The following is a 26582-nucleotide window of genomic DNA, read 5'->3' as shown; positions in this document are numbered from 1 at the left end:
AGATACAGCCAGATCCAGGGACTCACATAGCCTACCCCACCCCTCTTTCTATCTATCCATCTCCCATTTTGGTCCCTGTCTATGGCTGGTCCCATGCTCTAAGCATTTCCTTGTGCCTCCACGTAGTGGGGTACAAGGGACCTCACCGCATTGGGGTCATAACCTTGCAGCTCTCAGTCCAAGAGAGGAGAAGGATAGTTTTTTTCCCCTAGCTTCAGCAGAATAAATCTCAGAGGTAGACTCTGCCTGGTTACTCTGAGTCACAATATATGACTACACTTGTGGCTGAGAGTAGGGTAGGGGGCAAATTTACCTCTTTCAGAATCACATAGGGTTAGGAGCAAAAGACCCGTCCCTCTCTGAAATCAGGGAACATGAATCAGGGATAGTGTACCAGAGTGGCTCTGAGCACAGACCCTAGAACTGCACTGCCTGGGTTGGAGTCCTGACTCTGCCACTTGCCAGCTGTTGGACATTGTGCATGTTACTCTCTGTGCCCTAGTTTCCTACCCACTCAGAGGATGTTGTGAGGATGTGAAATGGGACAGGACACATGAAGCACTTGGAACAGTGCATGGCACATAGTAGATGCAAGCTATGTGGGTGCTATTTATTGTAGTTGGTGGGTTTTTTTGTTTTGTTTTGAGTGTAGTTGACACACAATGTTACGTTAGTTTCAGGTGTACCAATTAGTAAATTGGTATTATGGAATATATAGCTTCCTCCTGATTTATCTCTACGATAACCCTACTTAAAAAAAGAATAAGGTTGACACTGGCCTGAATGCTGAAGTAATCCTTTCAAATTCACACTTTTTCTACATAGTGTCTTTTCTTTTTCTCCTCCTCCTCCTCTTCCTCTTCCTTCTTCCTCTTCTTCTTTTTTAATTGAAGTATAATTAACACACAGTGTTGTGTTAGGTTCAGGCATCCAATATAATGATTTAACAATTCCATACATTATTCAGTGCTCATCAAGATAAGTGTTTTCTTCATCCCCTTTATTTCACCCCTACACCCACCTACCACCCCTTTGGAAACCACCAGTTGTCTGTATTTGAGTCTGTCTCTTTTTTCTTTGTTTTGTTTCTCGGATTCCACTCTAAGTGAAATCATGTGGTATTTTTCTTTCTCTGGCTTTTTTCACTAAGCATTATATTCTCTAGCTCCATCCATGTTGTTACAAATGGCAAGATCTCATTCTTTTTTCTGACTAAGTAATATTCCGTTGTATATGTGCGCCATATCTTCTTTATCCATTCACCTGTGGATGGACATGTGGGCTGTTTCCATATCTTGGCTATTGTAAATAGTGCTGCATTAAACGGAGGGGTACATGTATCTTTTTGAATTCATGTTTTCATCTTCTTTGGGTAAATACCCAGTAGTGGAATTATCGGATAGTATGGTAATTCTGTTTTTAACTTTATGAGGCACCTCCATACTGTTTTCCACCGCGCATCAATTTGTGTTCGTACCAGCAGTGCACGGAAGGCTCCTTTTTCTCCACATCCTTGTCAACCCTTGTTATTTCTTGTGTTTTTGATTTTAGCCGTTCTGACAGATGTCAGGTAATACCTCACTGTAGTTTTGATTTGCATTTCCCTTATGATGAGTGGTGTTGAGTTTCTTTTATGTGTCTGTTGGCCATCTGTATCTTTTCTCTGGAGAAATGTCTATTTGGGTCTTATGCCCACTTTTTAATCGAGTTGTTTTTTGGGTGTTGAGTTGCATAAGTTCTTTCTGTATTTTGGATATTAACTCCTTATTGGATACATCATTTGCAAATACCTTCTTCTTACGATTCCTCTTTTCTTCCTGTTCTCTACTTCCTTCTGCATATGAAAACAACACACTGATCCTAATTCGGATACTTTTAAAGCATTATTTTAAAGATATTGTCATAGTTCCTCTTTGTTATTTGGGAAGAACTGGTTCATTTACCCATTGGCCAGTTCTTAACCCTCAAGAATTTTATCTTTAAGATCTGCATTCATATATCTTATTAGGGCACTTAAGGTGATTTGATTTGTTTATCTTTACTGTAAAATGGATGCATTTTCATTAGGCATAAACTGAAGAAGGGAATATTTTACTGCAATGGGTAGGACTTCAGTTTGGGGCCTACAAGGTCTTTCTTTGAGAGCCAGAGTCTGCAGGTGAAGTCTGAAGATGACAAATTGTTATGTGTTGAGTGCTTCCTGTTTGCCAAGCACTTGCCTGAGTGTGTGATGTGGAGCATTTCATTCATCCTCATGGAAATCGTACTAGGGGTCTAACGCCTCCATTCCACAGGTGAGCAAGCCAAAGGTCAGAAAAGCCCAGTGTGTTGGCAGAGTTCTTCTAGATAGTAAGACCTGGTCTAGTTGTGGACCTGGGACTTAGACCCAGGCTCTTTCATGGTGTGTTTGAACTTTGACCGCTTACTTGGTGACCATCATTTGCCATTACAGAACCCTGATGTGTGAAAGACAGATTTCAAATTTGAAAAACCAAAACAAAACAAAAACAAAAGAAAAATCAGACACTATGATCTGCTACAGTTATATAGCATTATAGGCTATTGATATGTAAAGACAGTTTCAGGATTGCTGTAGGAATCCAAGTTCCCCAACTTTACTTGAAAAAATGTGTGTATGATGTCATACACATGTTAAAAGTCAATCGGTGTGTGATAACATACTGATCCTACTTTAGATACTTTTAAAACATTATTTTAAAGATACTATACTTCTTTATTATTTGGGACTGTGAAGTCTAATTGGGACACCACAGTATACACTTCTCCTTGAACCCAAAGTGGTCACTATTTTTAGAGGAGAGGAAAAGAAACTAGCGTCTGGGACAGGACAGGCTTTCATCATTTTCCTCTGTTTCTCGGTGTGTTCTCTGATGTACCCAAATGTAAGGGTGTGGGAAACTTTCCTCCTTCCCTCATAGGATCTCCAGCTGGGGCCCTGCATGTCAGACTGACAAAAGACAGACGAACAAGAGAAAAACGAGTATGTTACCCTCAGCATTATGCATACATATGGGAGCCCTGCAGATGAGTAACTGAAAGAGGCACTTAGAACTTGGGGTTATGTACCATCTTACCAAAGAACAGTACATGTTTAGAGAAGCAGCTAGACAAAAGGTCTTTGAGCTTCTACTGTGGCGAGTTGTGGGAAGGCAAATCTACGGGGAAACTGATGGTAGAGAAGGGTTAGTTTTAGTAAGGTTGTTAATACAGATTCCTCTGGTGCCTTCTCTGGGCTGGTGAGGGTCTAGTGCCTCTGGCGATTAACTTCCATTCCTCCTGGTAAAGAGGGGATGGGGGCACCTTGACAAATTCAGGTCCTCTTTTTAGGCAAATAGGGGGAAAGCAGAGAGTTTTTTTCTGTATCTGCTTCTTCTCAGTTGTCTTCAGCTCAAAAATAATCCTTGTTCTAAAGTAGCATATTTTGGGGTGGCATATTCTGCTACCCTTCACAAACTATGCGTGGAGATAGTAGTTTGAAGCATTTTTTTCCAGAAGGGATGCCTACTACGTTGTGTGTACTCTTCTAGGTATTGGAGATAATCGGTGAACAAGACGGACCCTTCCCCCTTCTTGGATCTTATGTGGTAGTTAGAGAATATAGGCAGTAATGGAATACAGGAATATAGTATTTATCACATGGTAGACGTTTACGAAGAAAAAAAATAAGATAAAAACAGAGGGAGACAAACCATCAGAGACTCTTAAGTACAGAGAACAAACTGAGGTCGATGGGGGTGGGGAAAATGGGTGATGGGCATTACGGAGGGCACTTGTTGGGATGAACACTGGGTGTTATATGTGAGTGAAGAATCACTGGATTCCACTGAAGCCAAAACTATAGTGTATGTTAACTAACTTAAGAAAAAATATGAAAAAAATATAAAACAAGAACAGGCAAAAAGAGTGCCCTAAGGGCACATTGCAACTAAAATTTTTTTTAGCGTTTATTTATTATTTTTGAGAGGCAGAGACAGAGCATGAGCAGGGGAGGGGCAGAGAGAGAGAGAGACACAGAATCTGAAGCAGGCTCCAGGCTCTGAGCTGTCAGCACAGAGCCTGACACTAGGCTCGAATCCACCAACCGTGAGATCATGACCTGAGCCAAAGTTGGATGCTTAACCAACTGAGCCACCAGGTGCCCCTGGCAGGTTGCAATTTAAAATAGAAAGTCCTCACTGAAAGGTGATGTTTGAACAAATTCCTGAGAAGGCGAGGGAATGAGCCAGTGGGACTCCATGGGGCTGGGGGTGGGGGAGGGGAGTGTTCTAAGTACCAAGTATGGTAAGAGCATAAGCTTGGCTGGCTAGAGTGGCTGGGAGTGGAGAAGAGTAACTGCAGAAGAGATCTGAGAGATAACTGGGGAGTGAGCAGGGATATGTCCAAGAAGGACTGGCAAACTATTGTAAAGACTTCGGGTTTAAGATCCCCTAGTCTGAGCTCCCAAAAGAACGAAGTGTTCATTTCCTGCAGTGACCCTTTACTCGGGAAATGTAGGAGCTCATCTGGGGACACAGCCAGTTGGACATCCTAGCAGAGGTGCTGAGTAGGCAGCTGAATGTAAGAGCCAGGAGTTCCGGGATGGAGATAGATACATGCGAGTCATCAGCATGTGGATTGCAAGAATGTTAGAGCAAAGAGGTCTGGGACTAGACCCTGGGGCCCTGCACAGGCTGGGACTGTGAGTATCGAGTAGCAGAGAAGACTTGAAGGAACAGCCAGTGATGTAGGGGAAAATTGAGGAGAGGCTAGTTTCTTAGAAGTCGGGTGAAGAAAAGGTTTCAAAGAGTAGTGTGCTCTATCAGATGCCGCTGATCAGTCAGAGATGACCAAAAATTGACAGCTGGATTTAGCCGTGGCCACTGGAGGTCATTGTTGCAATTATATTGGAGGCTGACTGCTGATGGATGCCATCTGCCAGGGTTTTTCTCGCAAAGTTGACATGATGTGCTCAATTGTATGCTCTGTACAGTTCAACTTTCTTCTCTACCATTGCGGCCAGATCATTTCTGTATACTTGTGTTTATACTTGATGTGCAGTTTTAGAGCTGAAGTGTATTCCAGCCCAGCTGCCTTGTCTTACAGCTGAAGAGAACAAGGCTTGGACAGGCTAAGTGGTGCAAGCAGGTCTGCTCATTGTAGAGCCAGATGACCCCAGGCTTCCGAGTGCCAGGCCTGCTGTTCTGCCTGCCATACCTGGCCTGCTGTGCTTAAGTGCCGAAGTCATAGTAATGTGGAATCGTCAAGACCAACAGTCAAAAAAGAATTCTTGAGACGTTTTACAGTGCAAAAAGGTGTTTTGATTATAGCACTGGGACAGGACCCGTGGGCAGAAAGAACTGCCTTGTGATTATGAGGAGTGACTGATTTTTCACAGGGTTTTCTGTCCTGTGGAGGTGAAGGTGATGATAGGGCTCCAGGAAACCAAGTCTATAGGTTCCTGGAGGTCTGACTGTTATTGAGATTGTGTTTTTCTTGTAGATCAGTAAGACAGTTACAGACAGTTGTGGAGTTTCATGTCCTACATGACTGTGATCTTTATCAGCTGAACATTTTGTTTTTCCCCTGCCTTTGTTCTTAGTACCTGAGGAATGTTATATATATTCCACTTTAGGGGGTGGGGTGGTTTGCAGGGTTAGGCTTGCCTTTTGCTCTCTCAGTGCATAAAGAGAGCTCCTTCCTTGTCCCTCTAATTCTTACTGTTCTCTCTCTGATAGGCTTGTTGAGCTTGTTGGAATGTTATGCTCCAGAATGCCCTGTGGTTCTTCCAAACTGGGTTTGAATTCCAGTTCTTTTGCTCACTAGCTGTGTGAGTTTGGGCAGATAAGTTCATCTCAGTGTGCCTCAGTTTCTTCATCGACAAAATGGGGATAGTAGTGACACCTCATGGAGTTGTGAGAATTAAACTTTCACTTGCCTACCCAGTGCTTTGCACTGTGCCAGTACGTAATGAATTCCATACAGGATGGTTCTTACAGTTACTGGGATATCAAAACTTTAGTTTCCAGGACGTTGCTCTTATTAAAATTATCTTTTAAAAGATTTTTCATTGATGCCATTGCCTGGGGTTTATTTACAAAACAGATTGAGTAGAGTTACACCCACAAATCTGTTATGATTTTCCCTAAAGAAGTTACCAGATGTCTTTTTTTCCCCCCTAGTTGCTGTTACTGGGAGAGGAAGTCCAACAAAAAAAACCAACCTAATGCACACTCACAGCAGATACATAATTTGTTCTACCTTTATCATCACTGAAAAAAACAAGCACTGTCAGTTTTCATTTTCCCGGCTTGCTGTCACTGCTGCAGCAGGAGAGCCTGGTCCTGTCCGGGTACCTTAAGAACTTCTTAACCCGGAGTGTAGTGCTGTTGATAGGCCTGCAGGGTGCATTAAGGGTTCCTCTCAGTGCTCAGAACGTCTGTGTGCTTACTGTTAGGAATGGTGCAGATTTTTTCCAAAGGAATCTGTACCAACGCTTTTCGAAAGATACATGAAAAATTAATTGGTAGAGCCAATTAAGTGGTAATGCATATTTATAGATTTGCCTTCCTCAAATCAGCATCTGGTTAAAAAAACATTACTGACCAACCTGAATTTTTAGTAACAGCAGCAAAGCATTTCTTAATTCTTTTTCTTTTGTCAGTGAACTGTTTTCCTGAGAGAGAGAGAGAGAGAGAGAGAGAGAGAGAGAGAGAGTGAGTGTGTGTGTGTGTGTGTGTGTGTGTGTGTGTGTGTAGAGTGTAGAGCAGAGCTTGAGAGAGAATAGGGCTGGGAGCATAAAGGAAAAGTGTGAGTTACAGAATATTTTTCAGATTCACTGCAATTGTATTTCTTTAAACACATACAGGGACTTGGACTCACTCCAGTGTGTTTTCACTTGCACGACTAGAGTGGGAACCTGATATAGTGAATAGAAAATGTAAATGTGTTAAATGGTAATGAATAGCATCATTTATTTACATTTGTGCACTAAATACTAAAATTCCAATTATGTGCCAGATGCTGTGCTCAGCATGAGCCAATAAATAATAACTCATGCTAGCCTCTTTTAGTAAACTTTAATATTATGAAAACAACGTGAAAATGGTAAACTCCACATTACAGTAGTACAACAACAAAAAAAATTCCTTTTTCATCTCAGACCATTGGATGTTCTTGACTAGCCTTCCCAATCATATCACTGCATATTCACTTGTGTATGTATCTTCTTCATCATCTTTTTTTTTTTTTTAGTACAAATGGGATACTTAAAGAGAGTTCCACCTCTTGCTTTTTCTGTTCAGCAGTTTCTTATGAATATGTTACCATAGCATTCCATTGTGTGAATATACCACAATTTAATTTTCTGGACTTAAAACTTATTTTGAATTGTAGACATAACTTTCTGCACTAAAGAGTTCTCTTTTAAAGAGAATTATATGGAATAACATCTATGACTATTACTCTAGTGCTGGCCCATGATAGATTCACATAAGTATTAATAGAATGGATGAATTGATTGTGTTTATTCAGTTATTCATGTCATTTTTCTTTATAGATAATTTAAAATAAAATTCAGAACTATGAATGATAATGTTCCAAATTAATAGATTCTGTATTGATGAGGTTTGTGTCCTGTCACCTGCATTCCCTAGCCCCTTATTTGCATGGTGATATACTCAGAAATGTCCCTGATAATAACAGCATGAATAGTTCCGTGGTCCATCAGTGCCAAGGGGGAAACTCTGGGGCGCATTTCATTCTCTCTGGCAGGTATTTTAATTTAAACGAAAGACAGAGGCCTTAAACTCAGACAGTTCAGACTCTAGAAGCATATAAACACTGGTCAGAATTGTTTTCAGAGTTTGTCAAGGCTTTAGGGATCTCATTCTTAACGTCCAAGAGCTGTGCTCTGGGTGGAGGGATCTTCCATTCCTGTGGCACAGACCCTTTGGTGCCTCACTTTAGGCCCATCTTGGTTCAGGAGACAAATGGTCTACCGCGAGGTCATCTGACAATATAGGTGTTTTGGAAACTGGTTAATTGATTCTGTTGTCACTTGTCTGCTAATCTGTTACCACAGGGACTCGAAGGGCTTGTGGTGGGTAAGATTCCCTGGTGGCTGCTATGGAGGACACTGAGAAGTAGACGGTGGAGGCCATGCCCTGAGGAACCTCTCACATTGCTTGGGGAGACATGACAGTGCCTATAGATAGCCAGCAGTATGGCGTATTCTGGCAGTAACAGCAGGGGCTCTGGAGTCACATTGACTGGACTCGCCTCTCTAAGCTGTGTGACCTCGGCAAGGTAGTTGGCATCTCATGCCTCAGTTTCCTCATCTGTAGAATGGAGATTATATTAGTGCTTGCCTGGATGTGGGAATTAAATGACTTATGTTTGTCAAATATGCTTAGGCAGTGCCCGAGACGAGTGCTTAGTAATTGTTAGCTGCTGTTGCCATAGCTGACAGTACTACACGGAGGAAAAGGAGATGATAATAGCTGCTGTTTTGTGGTGAGAGCTCCTGGGCCTACGAATATCAGCCTCTATGGCAAGTGCTTCACGTTCACTATCTCATCCGATCCTTACAGTGCCCTGCAAAGCAAGGCATTTTAAAGATGAGAGAACTGGCTCGTGGAGGTTAAGTGCTTGCCCAAGATCACATAGCCATGCAGTGATTTGAACCTCCATCTGACTCAAGAACTTTTGCTCTTCTCTCTGTGTACACACACACACACACACACACACACACACACACACACACACACACGTATATATGTATATTTTTTTAAGTAGGCTTCATGCCCAGTGTGGGGCTTGAACTCATGACCCTGAGATCAAGACCTGAGCTGAGATTAAGAGTCAGATGCTTAACTGACTGAGCCACCTAGGCGCCCCACCTGTGAGCAATATTTCTGAGAAAAGAGAGAGAAAAGGAAGGAGTCTTCCTTTACCTTGTAGGTGAAGAATGAGGCACAGAACACTTAGGCAACTTGCCCAAGGTTACATGGACACTGAGGTTTTCCTCCGTGAGGGTGGATCCCACGGCGTTTCTAGACACTTGTAGGGCTGAGGTGTAAAGGGGGGCAAACTGGGATGCCTTGCTCCAGAGTAGAGAGCTAGGACCAGTGCATTGAAATAGACTGACTTGGGATAAGTGGAAAGGACAATGTTTCTCACAAAACTGTCCACTATGAAATGAGATGGAAGTGTATTTTTCTCAAATACAAAGAGGTTTGGAGGTAGGCAATCCAGAGTTAGTTATGATGGCTCCATAAGGTCATCAGGTACAGGCACACAGGGCAGTGGCCCTGTTTGTTGTAACTTTGACCCTGAATCCATGCCAGGACCCAGACCAGGGTTTGGGATTCTGAAGGTCTTTCGCATGAATAATTTTATCGAATTCATAGGAGCTATTTATGGCTTTAGGGAAGCAGACTATGGAAGATTTATTTTTTGCTTATTACTCCTATGTCTAGCAGTGTTTTCCTGATTTACTTTCCTTGTATATCCTGCCATTTTATGAATTCAGTGTTATACATCTTTTTAGTCTGTTTAGTACCTATTGATTCTTTTGTGTGCATACTGAAGATTGCCCCAGGGCATTCAGATGCTGGTGGAAAATAATTACTGTGCCAAGTAGTGAAAATAAAAGTGACAACCCATGAACCTTTGTTTAGGACAAGGTAATTGAGTGAAATCAGATTTGCTTCATTATTCTAGGAAGACAGTACCACTTATTAGAATATTTCCTATTGAGATCTGTTATTTTCCTATTTTTTTTTTTTTTACCTTAACTTGCTCATTCATGGAGGGAAAGTCGTGTATTTAATGAAGTCATTAACTCAACAGTTCTGAGCAATACAGATGCCGTCCCTGCCAGCATATAGTTTACCAAATAGCAGGAAATAAAATTACAGTGGCGTATAATAAATGATATGATGGAATAATTACAGGTGGTGTAGGCACACACACAGAGACACTTAAGCCAGTATCTGGAGCTAAGGGACAGCTTCCTGAGGAAGTAACATTTAGGCTGAACCCTAAAGGTGATAGGAATTAGCCACAAGATTTTTCCAGGCATAAGAAGCAACATGCATAAAACCCAAGGGACAAGGGAATGCTGGTGCATTTGAAGGACTCCGAGGCATTCTCTTTCATTGAGAGCCTGGAGGCTATAGGTGCTGACTGGTTAGTTGTGGCTAGCTCACAGAAATCCTATAAGCCATGTGAAGGATCCTTAGGGCATTGAGATGCCATTGTGAGATTTAAACTAGGGAATGATACCTGAAGTTTGAGTTCCAGAGGGGTCAAGACAGTTGGGGATGGAGTAGTTTGGCATGTGGAAAGAGTTGAGTGCAAAAGAGGAACCTAAAAGGTGGCCAATTTGGTTGGAGTGCGGGGGGCAGTGAGAAAGGGCCCTGTTAAAGTCTGGAGTCTCCAGTGTGAGTCTTGTGGTCGTGTGAAACATTTTTTTACTTTAGCCTAAGAAAACCATTCGAGCTTCTGTGTAGCAAATGGACTGGAGGCACAGGTGGAAAGAGAAGAGAAACTAGTTAGGAAGCCATTTTTAGTGGTCCATGGAAGAGAGAGGTGATGGCAGCTTGGGCTAAGATGGTCAGGCAGAAAAAATGGAGAGAAATGGCCCAATATGTGTAAAATCTGAGGACACTTGCTTACAGGGCATGGGAGAGAGATTAAAAGGAGAGCCAGGTACTTAAGCCCAGGCTCATGTTCATTGTATGAATTTCAGGGATCCTGACTCATGTAGTTGGTTGTGCACACAGTGCACTGGTCTGGGAGGCTGGTAGAGGACGGACTCAGGACGGTGTTGTGTTGTTGCCCACATGCTCACAAAAGAATCCACTGGCCACCTCTGGCGGAGCTCCTTACTGGTGGGCAGGAAGGAAGCCTGAGGTTGATAGCATGATCACACAGTGTGTGTGCTTCGTGAGCTGAATCTTCGTGCTCCCCTTCTCACACCTTTGGCCCATAGTCTTGGTTCGACCCCCTGGAGCCTAGTGGAGTGAGTGTAATCCTTCTTCCACATGACAGCTTCCTCAGGGTGCACATCCCGTTCCTTCTGCCATTCTTCTGTGGCTTGTTGTTCAAGCCTTTTGCCAGACTGTCAGTCACCTTCCTTCAGGCATCTTCCATTGTGTAGTGTCCTTCGTCAGATATGATCGTTTGCAGTTGGCCATAACCTCAGAGGCCTTGGGAGGACACAAATTCTTTGTTTAACATTTATATTTCTGGTTATAAATGGTAATATAAACTTACAGAATATTAAAAATACAGAAAAGTATAAGGAAAAAATGTAGATTACTGTAGCACTATCCTCCTAATTAGCTTAAATTTTGGTTTAATTTCTTCTAATCTTTTTTATGCATATTACTGTTTTTTAATGGGTATGGATAGGCCTCTTGCTTTTAAAGTTTATTTTGTTTTTAGTGAGCTCTGTCTCCAACATGGGGCTTGAACACACATCCCCTGAGATCAAGAGTTACATGCTCTTCCCACTGAGTTAGACAGGCGCCCTGTCCTCTTGCTTTTATGTTCAACTTTCCCATGTCATTTGAAGTTCTTTAACGATTTCCTGGTATAAAAACTGTTTCCACATATTGACTTTTATATATAACATGCAAGTGCACATAAGTAACAGCGATGCCGGACATGAATCTTGTTTGCATGCCTCATCTCCTTAGGATAGATTCCTAGAGCGTGATTACTGGGTACGCACATTTTTGGGGTCTTGGTACATATGGCCAGATTGTCCTCCAGAAGGGGTTCACCCATTCCTTTCCTTTGCCCCCCAGTAGGGTTAGATGAATTTGTCCATTTCAGTATGCCCTCGCCCTTGCCCTGCCCAGAGAAGATGATAGAGATAGAAGTCCCAGGGTGGAATACCACTAAGTCAGACAGCTAACATTTTTTCAGGGCTTACTTGTGTGCCAAGCACTCGCTAAGCATGTTTCGTGGATTTGTATCCAGTGCTTCTTATGTCCACTCTACAACATTAGGTGATATTACAGATAAATAGACACACGGAAATTAAGGGACTTGCCCAAGGTCCAAGGTCACACAGTTTAGCAGTGAAAATAATTTTGGTACAGGTAACAGAGTACTTGACTAAAAGAGGCTTTAGTTTTAGGTTTTTGTTTTGTTTTGTTTTGTTTTAGACTTTTAGAAAGTAAACCTTTTATCTTCAAGTATAACATATATAAAGGGACACCTGTCTGGCCCATTCAGTGGAATGTGTGACTCTTGATCTCTGGGTTGGGAGTTCAAGCCCCACGTTGAGTGTAGAGATTACTTAAAAATAAAATCTTACAAGAAACATACAGAAAAGTGAACATATCTTCAGTGGTGTTTCTTGATGAATGACAAAACGTTTCTTTAAAAAAAAAAACTATCGTGTGTGTGTATGTGTGTGAGAGAGGGTAGGGGGAGACAGAGTGTGAGCATACATGTGGGCAGATAGGAGTGAGGCTGGGGGTCTCAAGGGACCTGCTGAAGGAGGGGGCTGCAGATCCCCCAGTCAGAGAATGTGGTCTCGGCCTCTCAGAGCTGTGACTGCTCCAGTGAATGGGACATTAATTCTGCTGCTGGCAGCCCTGAACAGGCGATGCTTGTTCAGATGCTTTGGGGGGAGGAGTGTTGCTCTAATTTAATTATGAATCTCGGGGATGCATACTATGATCCTCTCCAACCTGCTGTGCTGGATGCAAGGATGCTACTGGGATGCTTCCCAGGTCTTGCAGCTGTCCTGAAGAGGAAGGGGTAAGGGACTATAAATATCCTTCAGGGGAGATGCATCTCCACCCAGAAGGAATGTGAACAGCAGAAATTTGGATCCAAAATCTGACCAGCCCCTCCAGTCACTTGTGTCTAAACCTGGAAGGTTACAACAGCGCCTTGGAAAGCTAGAACTGGAGTGATCACATGTCCTCGTGTGCCTTGGACAGTCCCGGTTTACACCTGTCTTCCTGGTGGCGTTGCTGTAACAACATCCCCTTTTCACTCCCCAACATGTCATTTATTATACAAAATGGGTGTGTAATAAATTGTATGGTTACCTACTCAGAGACGGTGTTTGATATCTATCCCTTTTGTGCAGTGTGACCTTAGACAAGTTCCTCTACCTCTCTGAGCTTCATTTTCCACATCTGCCACACAGGGTTGTAGTCAAGATTAAGTGAGGCAGTAGGTACTAGGCCCTTATTCCTGTCCTGGCTCAGAACAAGGACTTGGATTTTAAGGCCTTTACAATTCTATCTTTGGGGCACCTGGGTGGCTCAGTTGGTTGAGTATCTAACTTTGGCTCAGGTCATGATCTTATGGTTCATGAGTTCAAGCCCCGCATTGGGCTCACTGTTGTCAGGGCAGAGCCTGCTTCAGATCCTCTGTCCTCCACTCTCTCTACCCCTCCCCCGCTCATGTGCTCGCACTTGCGTGCTCTCTCTCTCTCTCTCTCTCTCTCTCTCAAAAATGAATAAACATTAAAAAAATAAAATTTTATTTTTGCTGTTATCATTGTAGTTGGAATTTTCTTCAAACCATGATGATAAACTGAATACCTGAGATAGCAGAGGCTGGGAAGCTGTGCATTTTTCCCATCTACCTCCTAAAGAATTTGCTTTTCTTCTTCCCAGGATAGAAAGAATAATTGTTAGGACTTTCCTTCAGGGTTATATACCAAATGCAGAATCTAACAACTTCTGAAGTGTGAACTAACCACAGTGAAGCAGGCTTGGCCTTAAATGCCTCAGTCTTCACTTTAGGAGAATGCTTAAGAAATCCTGAGAAAATCGGGGCACCTGGGTGGCTCAGTCAGTTGAGTGTCCAACTTCAGCTCAGGTCATGATCTCATGGTTTGTGGGTTTGAGCCCTGTGTCGGGCTCTGTGCTGACAGCTAAGATCCTGGAGCCTGCTTCGGATTCTGTGTCTCCCTCTCTGCCCTTCCTCTGCTCGTGGCTTGTGTTCTCACTCTCTCACTGTCTCAAAAATGAATAAACATTGAAAAAATTAAAAAAAAAAATATTCAGTATTTATGGTGTGACATGCAATCTTGTTTATGCCTGCTGTCTTTGTATATATTTTGTAATTTTTTATTTATTTTGAGAGAGAGAAAGAAAGCACAAGTGGGGGAGGGGCAGAGAGAGAGGGAGACAGAGAATCCCAAGTAGGCTCTGTGCCTTCAGTGCAGAGCCCAACGCAGGGCTCAGTCCCACAGTGACCTCATGACCTGAGCTGAAATCCAGAGTCAGACGCTTAACCAGCTGAGCCACCCAGGCACCCCTTGGTATAATTATTAATAGCATTCCCCTTCACTCTCAAGCGTGGCTCAGTTTAGAGAGTAAATTGTATGGTTATGCTAAATATTTAGGATCTGTGTGAGCCTGTCTATCTTGAGGTTAACAAGGCAATATCCAAAAACAGGAGAATGGGTGAGTAAAGAGTGACATATTCCTACAACAGATTATATTGCTATATTATAATAGCAGTGAAAATGAATGAAGTATAATTATGTGTATAAACACGTAAAACTAAAAAAATGAATATTCAATGAAAAAGCAAGTTGCAGAAGAATACCTTCTATGTAATTTCACTTACGTGAAGTTTAATAAAGCAAAATTACATGATTTATTGCTTACAAATACATATATATGTGATGAAGCTATAAAGAAAGCAGAATGATTAACTCAGAATTCAGATTGATGTTTACCTATGCAGGGAGGGGGTCGTGGGGGAGGGAGGAAGGGCCCAGGAATTCTAGAAAGACACAAGGGGCTTCAAATATACTGATATCACTCATTTTTGTAAATTATGGGGTGGGTATGTGGGTGTTTCATTATTCTGTTTTTATGTAAAATGCACATAAAATGTATGTACATTCTCTTGATTCCTTGGGATACTTTATACACACACACAAATACACAAGAAATCATATACACAGAATACAAATGAAACAAGATGCGTGATATCAAATTTTACACTTTATCTGTGGGTTGTTTTGGGGGGTGATTGTTCACAGTTGAGTGAGTTTAGGGAGAAGGTAGGCAGACTTTTAAGCTCAGAGCTGAGAGGATAGTGAGGCAAATTGATAGTGCCTTGAAATCTTTAAAACCCTGGAGGTTACGGGGCAAGCATTCGTTTGTTTCTCCTGCCAGTATCACTCCACCGCTCCTGTACTGATGTTCTTCCAGTGAGCGTTTTGTTAATCCTCTAACGTGTATTGTATCTTTTAATTCTCAAAGAAGTGCTGTGACCTACGTTCTGCTGTTATTTCCGTTGTATGGTTAAGGGCAGCGGAGCTCCGAGGGGTTAAGAAAGCTGCCCAGGCAGTAGTGTGTGCCCTGGGAACCTTTCATTGTCTGCCCCCCCTGCTGCCTCCCGGCGCCTGCAGTAAAACGCTAAGTAATGCCCAGTGCCGCCTGGGACCGAGGTGGAGGCGCACGCTGGACGCCTGCAGTCTTACAAAAGGCTTTGCTCCTCACTCTTGAGGATGACGTCTTTGTTAGGCTTCGCTTGCCCCATGTCTCTGTTACCTGCAGTCCCTGTGGCTCCCTTAACAGGATGGCTGCTCCCCTGGTGACCTTTGGGTTAAAGGGTTCCAACCCCTGACCCAGGTGATTAGGGTGTGACTGTTCTCTGCAGAGCAGAAACATCCATACCTCAGGTGCTTTTGACGCAACCGATTTGGACTTAGTTCTTCTGTTGAATTCACAGACTTAGTGTGGTTATCTTAAAAAAAAATGAAAGAAAAAAAGAGGGGGGCTTCCTAAGCAGAGATGATTGGGTCCCAGCGGGAGGGACCACTGGAGTCAGAGAGGCCGTTCGGTGGAATAACAAACAGCCTGATCCCTGGTTTTGAATCCCTGCTCCGCCACTTACCACCTGTGACCTTTGGCAGGTCACGGTCACCTCACCTCACTGAGATCTGGTCTGCTCAGCTATAGGTTAGAGATGATAGCACTGTGTCAGGCTGTATCTTGTTTGCCCCAAAGCCACTACCAAAATCAGGCAAAAGTCACTTAAACTCAGGAAAATGGGCCATGCCCCTGGGCTTAGAGACAAGTATGTGAGTGCCTTCTGGTCTGAGATGTAGGGGAAGTCTGCAGGGGGGCTCCTGGGAGATTTTCTTCCTGGGCAAGAGGGGGGTTGGGGAGGAGAACCTCCTCCTGTGCTCCTTCTTGCTTCCTGCTCTGAATGTAGCCGTGCTTGGATGTGATATGTGGAAACCACTGCAGCCACTTCATGACTGTGATGGGGGGGACCCGGAGAGTCACAGAGACAGCAACCCCTTGGCCTAAGCATGCTCCCAAGCATCCCTGGAATTCTTTATATCCAGATTTCTTGTTACACAAGGAAAATAGAGCCCCATTTCTGTAAGCTACAGTTAGCCATGTTTTCTGTTACTTGCAATCAAAAAATTATATTTTTAAAGTGTTTTTTGAATTTATTTACTTTGAGAGAGAGAGAGAGAGAGAGAGAGAGAGAGAGAGAGAGCACGTGTGCGTGAACATGGGAGCAGGAAGGAGAGAGAATCTCAAGCAGGCTTTGCACTGTCAATGCAGAGCTGATGCAGGGCTGAATCTCATGAACCAAGAGTTTTGACCTGAGCCGAGATCAAGAATCAGACACTTAACTGACTGAACCACCCAGGTGTCCCCCCAAAAATGATTTTAAAAGTATTCCTTATTGGTGTGTGTGTGTTTGTGTGTGTGTGTGTGTGTGTGTGTGTGTGTGTGAGAGAGAGAGAGAGAGAGAGAGAGAGAGAGAGTTAGAATATATTTTTGACATGTCTGGAACAGAGTAGATACATAATTGTAGCTGCTGTCGTCATTTTCTGACCATCACATCACCATCACCGCCCAGTGTACCTCCACAGGCTGGGCAGACTGTAGGGGTAGCATAAGAGAAAAAAATGTTGGACGATTTTGTCTCTTCCCTTACTCTGTGCACCCAGCCTCTTTTTTTTTTTTTTTAAGTTTTTCTTTCTCTCTCTTTTTTAAGATTTTATTTTTTGGGGCGCCTGGGTGGCTCAGTCGGTTAAGCGTCCGACTTCAGCTCAGGTCACGATCTCGCGTCCGTGAGTTCGAGCCCCGCGTCGGGCTCTGGGCTGATGGGTCAGAGCCTGGAGCCTCCTTCCGATTCTGTGTCTCCCTCTCTCTTCTGCCCCTCCCCTGTTCATGCTCTGTCTCTCTCTGTCTCAAAAATAAATAAACGTTAAAAAAAAATTTTATTTTTAGGCAATCTCTACACCTAGTGTGGGGCTTGAATTTACAACCCTGAGATCAAGAGTCACACGCTCTACCGACTGAGCCAACCAGGTGCCTCTTAAGTTTTTAGTTAAATTCGTTAACATACAGAGTACTGTTAGTTACAGGTGTACAATATAATGATTCAGCAGTTCCATAAATCGCCTGGTGCTCATCACAGCAAGTGCGCTCCTTAATCCCCATCACCTCTTCACCCATCACCCCTCCCCTCTGGTAATCATCAGTTCTCTGTAGTTAAGAGTCTGTTTCTTGGTTTATCTCTTCTTTTTTCTTTGCTCATTTAAAAAAAAATTTTTTTTCAGAGAGAGAAAGCGTGCGCACATGCGAGTGGGGGAAGGGCAGAGAGTTAGAGAATTTGAAGCAGGCTCAGAGCTGTCAGCTCAGAGCCCAACGTGGGGCTGGAACTCATGAACTATGAGATTGTGACCCGAGTTGAAGTTGGATGTTTAGCCAGCTGAGCCACCCAGTGCCCCTTATTTGTTTCTTAAATTCCACATATGAGTGAAATAAGGTATTTGTCTTTCTCTGACTGACTTATTTCACTTAGCATAACACTCTAGCTCCATCCATGGTGTTGCAAATGGCAAGATTTCATTCTTTTTATGGCTGAGTAATACTCCATTGTATGTATGTATATATGTACACACACACATTTACATACACCACCTCTTCTTTATCCATTCATCAGTCAATGGATATCTGGACGGTTTCCATAATTTGGCTATTGGAAGTAAAGCTACTATAAATATCGTGGTGCATATATCCCTTTGAATTAGTGTTTTTGTATTCTTTGGATAAATACCTAGCAGTGTGGATTGCTGGATCATAGGGTAGTTCTATTTTTAACTTTTTGAAGAACCCCCATACTGTTTTCCAGAATGGCTGCACCAGTTTAAATTCCCACCAGTAATGCAAGAGGGTCCCCCTTCTCCACATCCTAACACCTGTTGTTTTTTGTGTTACTGATTTTAGCCATTATGATTGGTGTGAGGTAATATGTCATTGTGGTTTTGATTTACATTTCCCTGATAATAAGGGATGTTGGGCATCTTTTTTTTTTCTTTTTTGAGCATCTTTTTATGTGTATGTTGGCAATCTGTATTTTTCTTTTGGAAAAATATATATTCATGTCTTCTGCCCATTTTTAATTGGATTATTCATTTTTTGGGTGTTGAGTTTTATAAGTTCTTTATATATACTTTGGATACTAACCCTTTATTAGATCTGTCACCTGCAGATATCTTCTCCCATTTAGTAGGTTACCTTTTAGTTTTGTTGATTGTTTTCTTTGCTGTGCGGAAGCTTTTTATTTTGATGTAGTCCCAACAGTTTATTTTTTATTTTGTTTCTCTTGCCTCAGGAGACATATCCATAAATATGTCGCTACAGCCGATGTCAAAGAAGTTATTGCCTGTCTTCTCTTCTAGGATTTTTATGGTTTCAGGTCTCACATTTAGGACTTTAATCCATTTTGAATTATTGTTGTGTATGGTGTGAGAAAGTGGTCCAGTTTCATTCTTCTGTGTGTTGCTGTCCAGTTTTTCCCACATCATTTGTTGAAGAGATTGTCTTTTCCCTAGTAGGTAGTCTTTCTTGCTTTGTCAAAGATTAATTGACCATTAGTTGTGGGTTCATTTATGGATCTTCTGTTTCATTGATCTTTGTGTCTGTTTTTATGCCAGTAGTATACTGGTTTGAATATTATAGCTTTGTAATATAACTTGAAGTTCAGAATTGTGATGCCTCCAGCTTTGCTTTCTTTTTCAGGATTGCTTTGGCTATTAAAAGTCTTTTTGTAATATATATACAAACTTCAGGGTTGTTTTTGTAGCTCTGTGAAAATGCTGTTGGTATTTTTATATGGATTGCATTAAACTTGTACATTGCTTTGAGTAGTATTGACATCTTAACAATATTTGTTTTTCCAGTCCATGAACATGGGATGTTTTTCCATTTCTTTGTGTCCTTTTCAGTTTCTTTCATCAGTGTTTTATAGTTTTCAGAGTACAGGTCTTGCGCCTCTGTGGTTAAGTTTATTCCTAGATATCTTATTATTTTTGGTGCAATTGTAAAGGGGATTGAATCCTTAATTTTTCTTTCTGCTGCTTCGTTATTGGTGTACAGAAATGCAACAGATTTCTGTATGTTGATTTTGTATCCTGCCACTTTACTGAATTTATCAGTTCTGGCAGTTTTTTGGTGGAGTCTTTCAGGTTTTCTCTATATATTGTCATGTTTTCTGCAAATAGTGAAAGTTTTACTTCTTCTTTCCTGATTGGGACTCCTTGTGTTTCTTTTTGTTGTCTGATTGCTGTGGCTAGGGCTTCCAGTACTGTGGTGAATAAAAGTGGTGAGAGTGGACATCCCTGTCTTGTTCCTGACTATAGAGAGAAGGCTGTCAGTTTTTCCCCATTTCGGATGATATTAGCTGTTCACATCTTGCCTCTCATAAGAAGTTGTATGAAGCATGGTAGGGTGCCTGATTTTGGGGAATGAATAGGAATGAAAAGAGGAGTAGAAAAAAATTGCTTTGGGACACCTGGGGGGCTTAGTTAGTTGAGTGTCTGACTCTTGATCTCAGGGTCTGAGTTTAAGCATCACACTGGGCTCTGTGCTGGGCATGATGCCTACTTAAACAAGAGAGAAGAAAATGGCATTAGAAAGAAATCAGGTGAGCAGAATAGGCTTATGGTTTGAATTTATTGCTCTCACATTTTTATGTACCTGAAATAGGATTCAGTCATATTGGGTCCTTGATCAAAATAAAAATTTTTAAATAAATGCAGATGTGTTTGTTTTTTTTATAGGCTTATTAGCATTCATGACTTAAAAAGTGTTAATGGTTATACCCTTAAAATCTTGAATGGCAATTCCTTTGTAAACAGGTGCCTAGGGAATAGTGCTTTTTTTTTTTTTTTTTTTTACACAACAAACATTTCTGGTAGAGGATTATTATAATGAAGCAAAGTGTCTATTTTCAGCTTCCAATTACCTTTCAATCCAGTTGCCATCATTAAACTGCACTTGCGTTTAGTGTGCTAGAAGTTGGAGAAATGAGTGCATTACCATCAAAGCATGAAGGCCAGCGCTTTGCATGAGCATTGCTGGAGCAGTTTCTCAGATTCTGCACCTGGTACCCTCATCCTCCAGTGCCTTCATTTGGGGATGCTGCTTGCACAAAGTGCTAGTCACTAGTTGGAATAATTTTCAAACCCTGGTGTGGATTGTCTAGTTACCCACAGTTGCATTTTCTTTGTGGCACATTTTTGCTTTAAGCAGCGTCCTTGTGATGATTCCAGATTTGTCACGATAATAAAAGAGAGAATGCTCTTACATACTTGGTGCTACCTACAAAGTGGACATTTTGAACATCCCCTTGTGGGGAGGGGCACAAGCCCCAGCTGGTCATCTTCAGTTGTCACAGAATGGAGAAGCTGAGACCTCGATCCTCTGGAGAGAAACGAAGAGGGAGTCTTTGATCTGCAGAGTTTGCTGTGTACAGCCAAAGGGTGGAGGGGGCACGAGAAGACGGGGAGAAACGGGTGAGGTGGGCAAATGGGGCTGCAGCGTTGGCTCTGTGGGCCAAACCTGGAATAAGGTGGAGCCCACCAGGGACGCTGTTGCAGATACTTACCAGCTGGTACAAAACAGGTACCACCCCGTAACTGCTACGGGCCGCGGCACTGGAACAGTGCCCCAAGAGTTGCTGGTGTGCAGGCATGAATTCATGGGGGAGGTCTGGGTGCCGGAGAAGACGCCGGTTGCGTGAGAACACTGAAGAGGCTGGAGGTACAAGAATCCTTAAAAACTTAAGCCGGTGCAACCGTACCGTAGTGAGCAAGCAGAAAATCAACTCGGCTGATGTGTTTGTGTTCCCCACAACGGCATTGTGTAGGAAAAGGGCAGGTAGAGTGTAGACCTTGCCTGGTGCCAGGCACACAGCAGGTGCTTGACAGATATTCCTGAGAGAATTTATAAATGCACGTGCCATGAAACAGTGTATCAGAAATCCTCCCTTTGGGATACAAGAGTTAATTTCCATGAGAACCTTGCGTTTTGCTGGGTTTGGGATTATTTGTATATTATGTGATTTTCAAAACGTGAAATGGTGGTATGGATAGGAAAGGAAAAACAAGATGTCCTTGTAGAGAGAAAAGAATAATTTTTCCTTTAAATAAAACCAGAGAGAGCTGTTGAATCTCCTGGTATTTTTACCTTTGTTGTCTATCTTGTAAAATTCATGCAGGATAAAAATCAACAGTCTTTTACAAAGGCAGCTAGTTCAGTGTTTTAAGGGGGCATATATTAGGTGGCTTGAAATATCTGTGATGGAGAATTGCAATAGAATGTACTTTTTCTGCTGAGAAAATGATAGCGATCACTTTGTAACCGCAGGCACGGTATCGGGATGAAACATGGTGTTTATGTGTTAAGGCAGAATGTCTCTTTGTGGTGATGATGAAGGCAGCAGCCGGCTTGGCCAAGTCAAGCAGTATCTGTTCTATAACGAATAAAACTTCTATGGCCTTTGAATACCAGACTAATCCCAGTGGAAAAAAAAGTGCATGTCATAGGAGCTTGGGAATAGTGGATAGTTCTGACGAGCTCTCTTAGGAGGAGCTAAAGTATATGCAATTTTTGATGGAACGTAAAAGATTCTAGAGAATTTCTTTGACTTACGCTACTCCTTTAAAAAAAAATTGAAGTGATTTTCAACAGATGTATAATAATGACATTAATGAAGTGGGTCTAGAAAATGAAAAATCAGAACCAAGGGAAAGAGAATGCAAACTGTTATGTGTCCATGGTGCTTAAGGGAAACTTTATTGAGGCCCCAGGGCCTTGGGGCTCAGGCAGGAGGCTTCCCCGTGGGCAAAGGAAGAGCCAGTGGAGGGACCTTACTTGACCTTCTTGGGGTGCAGGTTGTCAGTGTGGCCGCTGCTCTTCTTGCGGCAGTTGATCGCGCAAGGGTGCAGGTGAGCATGAGGCTTGCAGCCGATCCTCTTGTCACAGGTGTGTTTCTGGGCCGGCTGGTGGAGGGAAAGCTCCATGATGCCGCCCCATGGGCGAAGCACCAGTGCAGGGTGGACTCTTTCTGGATATTGCAGTCTGACAGAGTGTGGCCAGCCTCCAGCTGTTTGCCCGCGAAAATCGGATGCTGCTGGACAGGTGGGGTGCCCTCTTTGTCTTGGATTTTGACTTTGACGTTCTCAGTGGTGTCACTGGGCTTGACCTCAAGGGTGGTGGCTTTGCCCATCAGGGTCTTCACAAAGATCTGTGTCTCTGCATCTGCACAAGGCCACCGCCACTGCCAAACCGCTCAGCTGCCTCATTGAAGAGAAAGAGCGAAGGTAGGCTCTTTGATTGTTATGGAGAACTTCCTGGCAGCCATGGCCAAAGGGAGTCATGATAAGGTACGTAACTCACACTCTTGGAGAGAAGAGAGCATGTGAGTTTTTCAGAGGAAGCAACCCTTTTCTAAAAGATTGCAGTTTGGGGACGCCTGGACGGCTCAGTCGGTTAAACGTCTCACTTCGGCTTGGGTCATGATCTCACTGTCTCTGTTGGATGGCCTCTGTGAGATGGCTGACAGCTCGGAGCCTGGAGCCTGCTTCGGATTCTGTGTCTCCCTCTCTCTGCACCTCCCCAGCTCACACTGTCTCTCTTTCTCTCTCTTTCTCTCAAAAAATAAGTAGACATTAAAAAAAATAGGGACGTCTGGGTGGCTCAGTCAGTTAGGCGTCTGACTTCGGCTCAGGTCATGATCTCACTGCTCATGAGTTCAAGCCCCACCCCGGGTTCTGTGTTGACAGCTCGAGCCTGGGGCCTGTTTCAGATTCTGTCTCCGTCTCTCTGCCCCGCCCCTACTTGTGCTCTGTCTCTCTCAAATATAAAATAAAACAAGAAAAAAAAAAGTTTTTTAGTTAATAAAAAAAGAAAAGATTGCAGTTTTAATTATTATTATTTTGAAACTGAGGATTTATTTTGATCATTTGGTTTACTTACTTATGTCCCCTGTTGTTTTTTTTAACTGTTATAGTTACTCCTTTGCTTTGTAGTTTCCATATTGTCAGTAATCTACTCATTAGTTCCATCAAGGATACAGAGACAGGAAAGGAGGTGAATTCAGAATAGTCAGATTTGTAGTTAGTTACTATTGTGGTTAAAGTCATACATGATGTCATTTTAACTAAGTTTGCACTGTTGATGACTTTTTTTTTTTTTTTTTTGTTCTTTGAGAACACAGAACAGAGAATTATTTATATTTTTTAAATCCCTGTAACTTTATATAAACCCATCTAGCTTTTCACTGGGCTGGGGATTGGAACCCTTAATCAGTCTGTCAGTGTTAAAAAGTTAAATTCATGTCCACACCTTTATACATTTAATGTACATCTATAATAATCTAAAGTAGTATAATCAAAAAAATTTGTTAGCTTCAGAAGAAAATTTTTGAACATTTTTTTAAGTGTATTTATTTTGAGAAAGAGAGTGTGTGTGTACCAGTGGGGGCAGGGGTAGAGAGAGGGAAAGAAAGAATCCCAAGTAGGCTCTGCACTGTCAGCACAGAGCCCAGTATGGAGCTTGAACTCAAGAACCATGAGATGATGACCTGAGCCAAAATCAGGAGTTGGACTTTTAACCGACTGAGGCACCCCATACATGTTTTTTTAATTTTTAATGGCTATATAATATATGCCAGTGTTTTGTATGGTAATTCAGTCCTACAGTATATTTAAGTATCTGTTTTCTCAGTGAATATTTTTCAGCAAACTTATGTGCATATAGTACATTTCACTGTTGAAGAAAATACAAGTGATGGTTTACTAGATCAAAGAATATGCCTACCTTGACCATTGTATTATTCTCTGAAAGCATCAGTTAACTTTTTCACATTCTCACCCACAAAGAGGAGAAAAAGAGCTGTTGATAAACTAGTTATCTCCAAGCAACTTATGAACAGCTCTTTCCATCTCCTTTGTGGCTCACCTCTGTGTATCCAGTTCTCCCGATAGGCTTGGCATTCCTGGCAGCAAATTCTCATAATTAGCATTTAGTGATGTCAGTGATGCCCTCCTTTTAAAATATCCATTTATTATATTTTGAGTTTCTGGTATATGGAATGTTGTGGGAGCAACTGCCAGTTGTGCTCAACATTCATTCTCTCTTTTTCAGAACCCACCAGTTTTAGCTGGTACATAGCCGTCCAGAATAAAGACTATGTTTCCCAGCCTTCCTGGTCACCAGAGGAGGTTAGGTGGCTAGTTCTGGCTGATAGAATGTGAGTGCAAGGGTTGTTGGGGAACCTCTCGGATCCTTTTGAAAAACTGGTGTGTGCCCTTTGCCTTCTCTTTCTTGTTTACCTCTTCCTCCATCCTTCTGCCTGGAACACAGTTATGGTCACCCGAGCTCTAGCCACCACATTGGATCATGAGAACAAGGGCCTCCTCGAAGGATGTGGGCACCGTGTCCTGGAGGACTTTTGGTTCTGTGAGGACTTTATGGACCAGAGCTGGCTTCCTTGGTGCTGCACTGCCTACCTCTGGACTTTGACATACAAAAGTCATCATTTTGGGTCTTGGTTCCTCACAAATGAATCTAACCCTAGCTGTAACACGTGTATTTATATATAAGAGGTTACATCAGTTTACATTCCCAGACATCATCATTTTATTGGACGTGAATATTGGACGATAAGGCTGAAAGTTGAGATCAAATTCAAGGCAAAGTGCAAAGATCAAATGTTTTTCTCAATTCTTGTACCCCTTTGTATTAAAATCATCTTGATGAGAATAGCTGTGTTTATTAGGCTTTGCTTATGTGCTTACCTCATCGAATCCCCTATGAGGAGGTACAATTTGCTATTTCCATTTTACAGATAAAAAAGATGAGGCTGGAAACGATTAATTAACTTGCAGGGTCACTTATGTAACCAGTGGTGGAGCTGCAACGTATCCTGGATCTTCCTGACTCTACGGCCCAGCGTCTCACCTGTGCCGTCTCCTTCCATGTGCTGTTCTCTCTTCCGGAAACACCAGCCCTCCCTCTACCTTCTTGGCCTAGCTGCTTCTATGCACCCTGAGTTTCCTCTTCTCCGGCAAGCATTCCTTGATTTCTCTGTGCCATTCCATGATCCTGTCGCCACCACAGCACTGTATATATCTTCTCTCACAGCATTTATCACATCTTCCTGAACGTGATATTTATTTCCCGTGGTTAGACACTGAGGTCCTGTGGAAAGATTGAGTCTCATTCTTTATCATAGCCCTAGAACTTAGCACGGCGCTTGGCACATAAGAGATGCTGAATAAATATTTGTTGAGTTGTTGAATGAACTCCTGTTGCTGTCCAAAAGATGTTTTTGTTACTTTTTAAAAGTTGTTTTTTGGCACAGATTATTCTGACTAGTCTGCTAGAATTTTTCTTGTTCTGGCATAGTCTTGCACCTACTAAATGTGTCTGTAATTTTCAAAGACTTGATTTAATAGATAATTTAGCCTTTGGTCATATGTGACATTTCCTCTTACTTCTCAGTGGGATGGCTCTGCTGTTAATGATTCCACAGTATGAATCCACTTGTGTACTAATAGACCGCAGTGACCTTTTCCATGCAGTCAGGAGAAAAATGAGATAGTTGCGAACACACATATGCATAAATTCATTCAGAAAAATGACTGCCTGGATCCCAAATTACATAATTACCCTCTTTTCGTATTTAATGGATAGGATAAATAAGCGGTTTCGGCTTTTCGTATTGTCAAAAGATGTGCTGTCGTGTCAGAGGAGGGAAGAAACTAGAGCTTCCTGGGTAGTCAGACTGATGCATCGTTGTTCAGTCCAGCCTTTACCGAATTGTCATTCAGAGAGGTTGAATTAATTGACTCCCATTCATGGGATTGAAAATTATTTCTTAACTGTAAATTCCTATAGGGCACAGGGTCCTCATTTTCTGTATCTTTGAATCCCCAACATTCAGTGCAGTCCTTGACATTGTATAGAGCCTCCTCAATCAAATATGGGCATCAACAGGAGGAATCATCTGCTGTCTCATTTAACTTAGAAGGCTGCTCATTCTTAGATTGTTTGAGCCTTTCACTTTTGTGCTATTGGCCTATTTACCTATTGGCATAGAAATTGCCAGGAAAGAGCAAGGTGATGAAACCAGAAGCCAAGGATGGGGAACTAACTGCTGCCCTCAGGTTTGTTTGTTTGTTTGTTTAGCTAATTTAACTATTTTTAAAGTGTACTGTTGAGGGGCGTTAAGTACAGTGACATTGTTGTTCAGAGACCCCACCATCCATC

The 26582-nt window shown here is 42.3% G+C and overlaps 1 protein-coding gene and 1 pseudogene across 2 annotated transcripts in view; one reads left to right on the top strand and one right to left on the bottom strand.

Annotated features, from left to right (window-relative positions):
* Positions 1–26582, top strand: part of TMCC3 (transmembrane and coiled-coil domain family 3) — a 287838-nt gene that overhangs the window by 49118 nt on the left and 212138 nt on the right. The gene's annotated exons all lie outside the window — the stretch shown is intronic.
* On the bottom strand, positions 22088–24377 carry LOC102955130 (annotated as a pseudogene).

Source organism: Panthera tigris, chromosome B4, assembly GCF_018350195.1.
Source record: "Panthera tigris isolate Pti1 chromosome B4, P.tigris_Pti1_mat1.1, whole genome shotgun sequence".
In the NCBI taxonomy this organism is placed as follows: Eukaryota; Metazoa; Chordata; class Mammalia; order Carnivora; family Felidae; genus Panthera; species Panthera tigris.
This window is presented reverse-complemented; position numbering and strand designations above follow the sequence as displayed.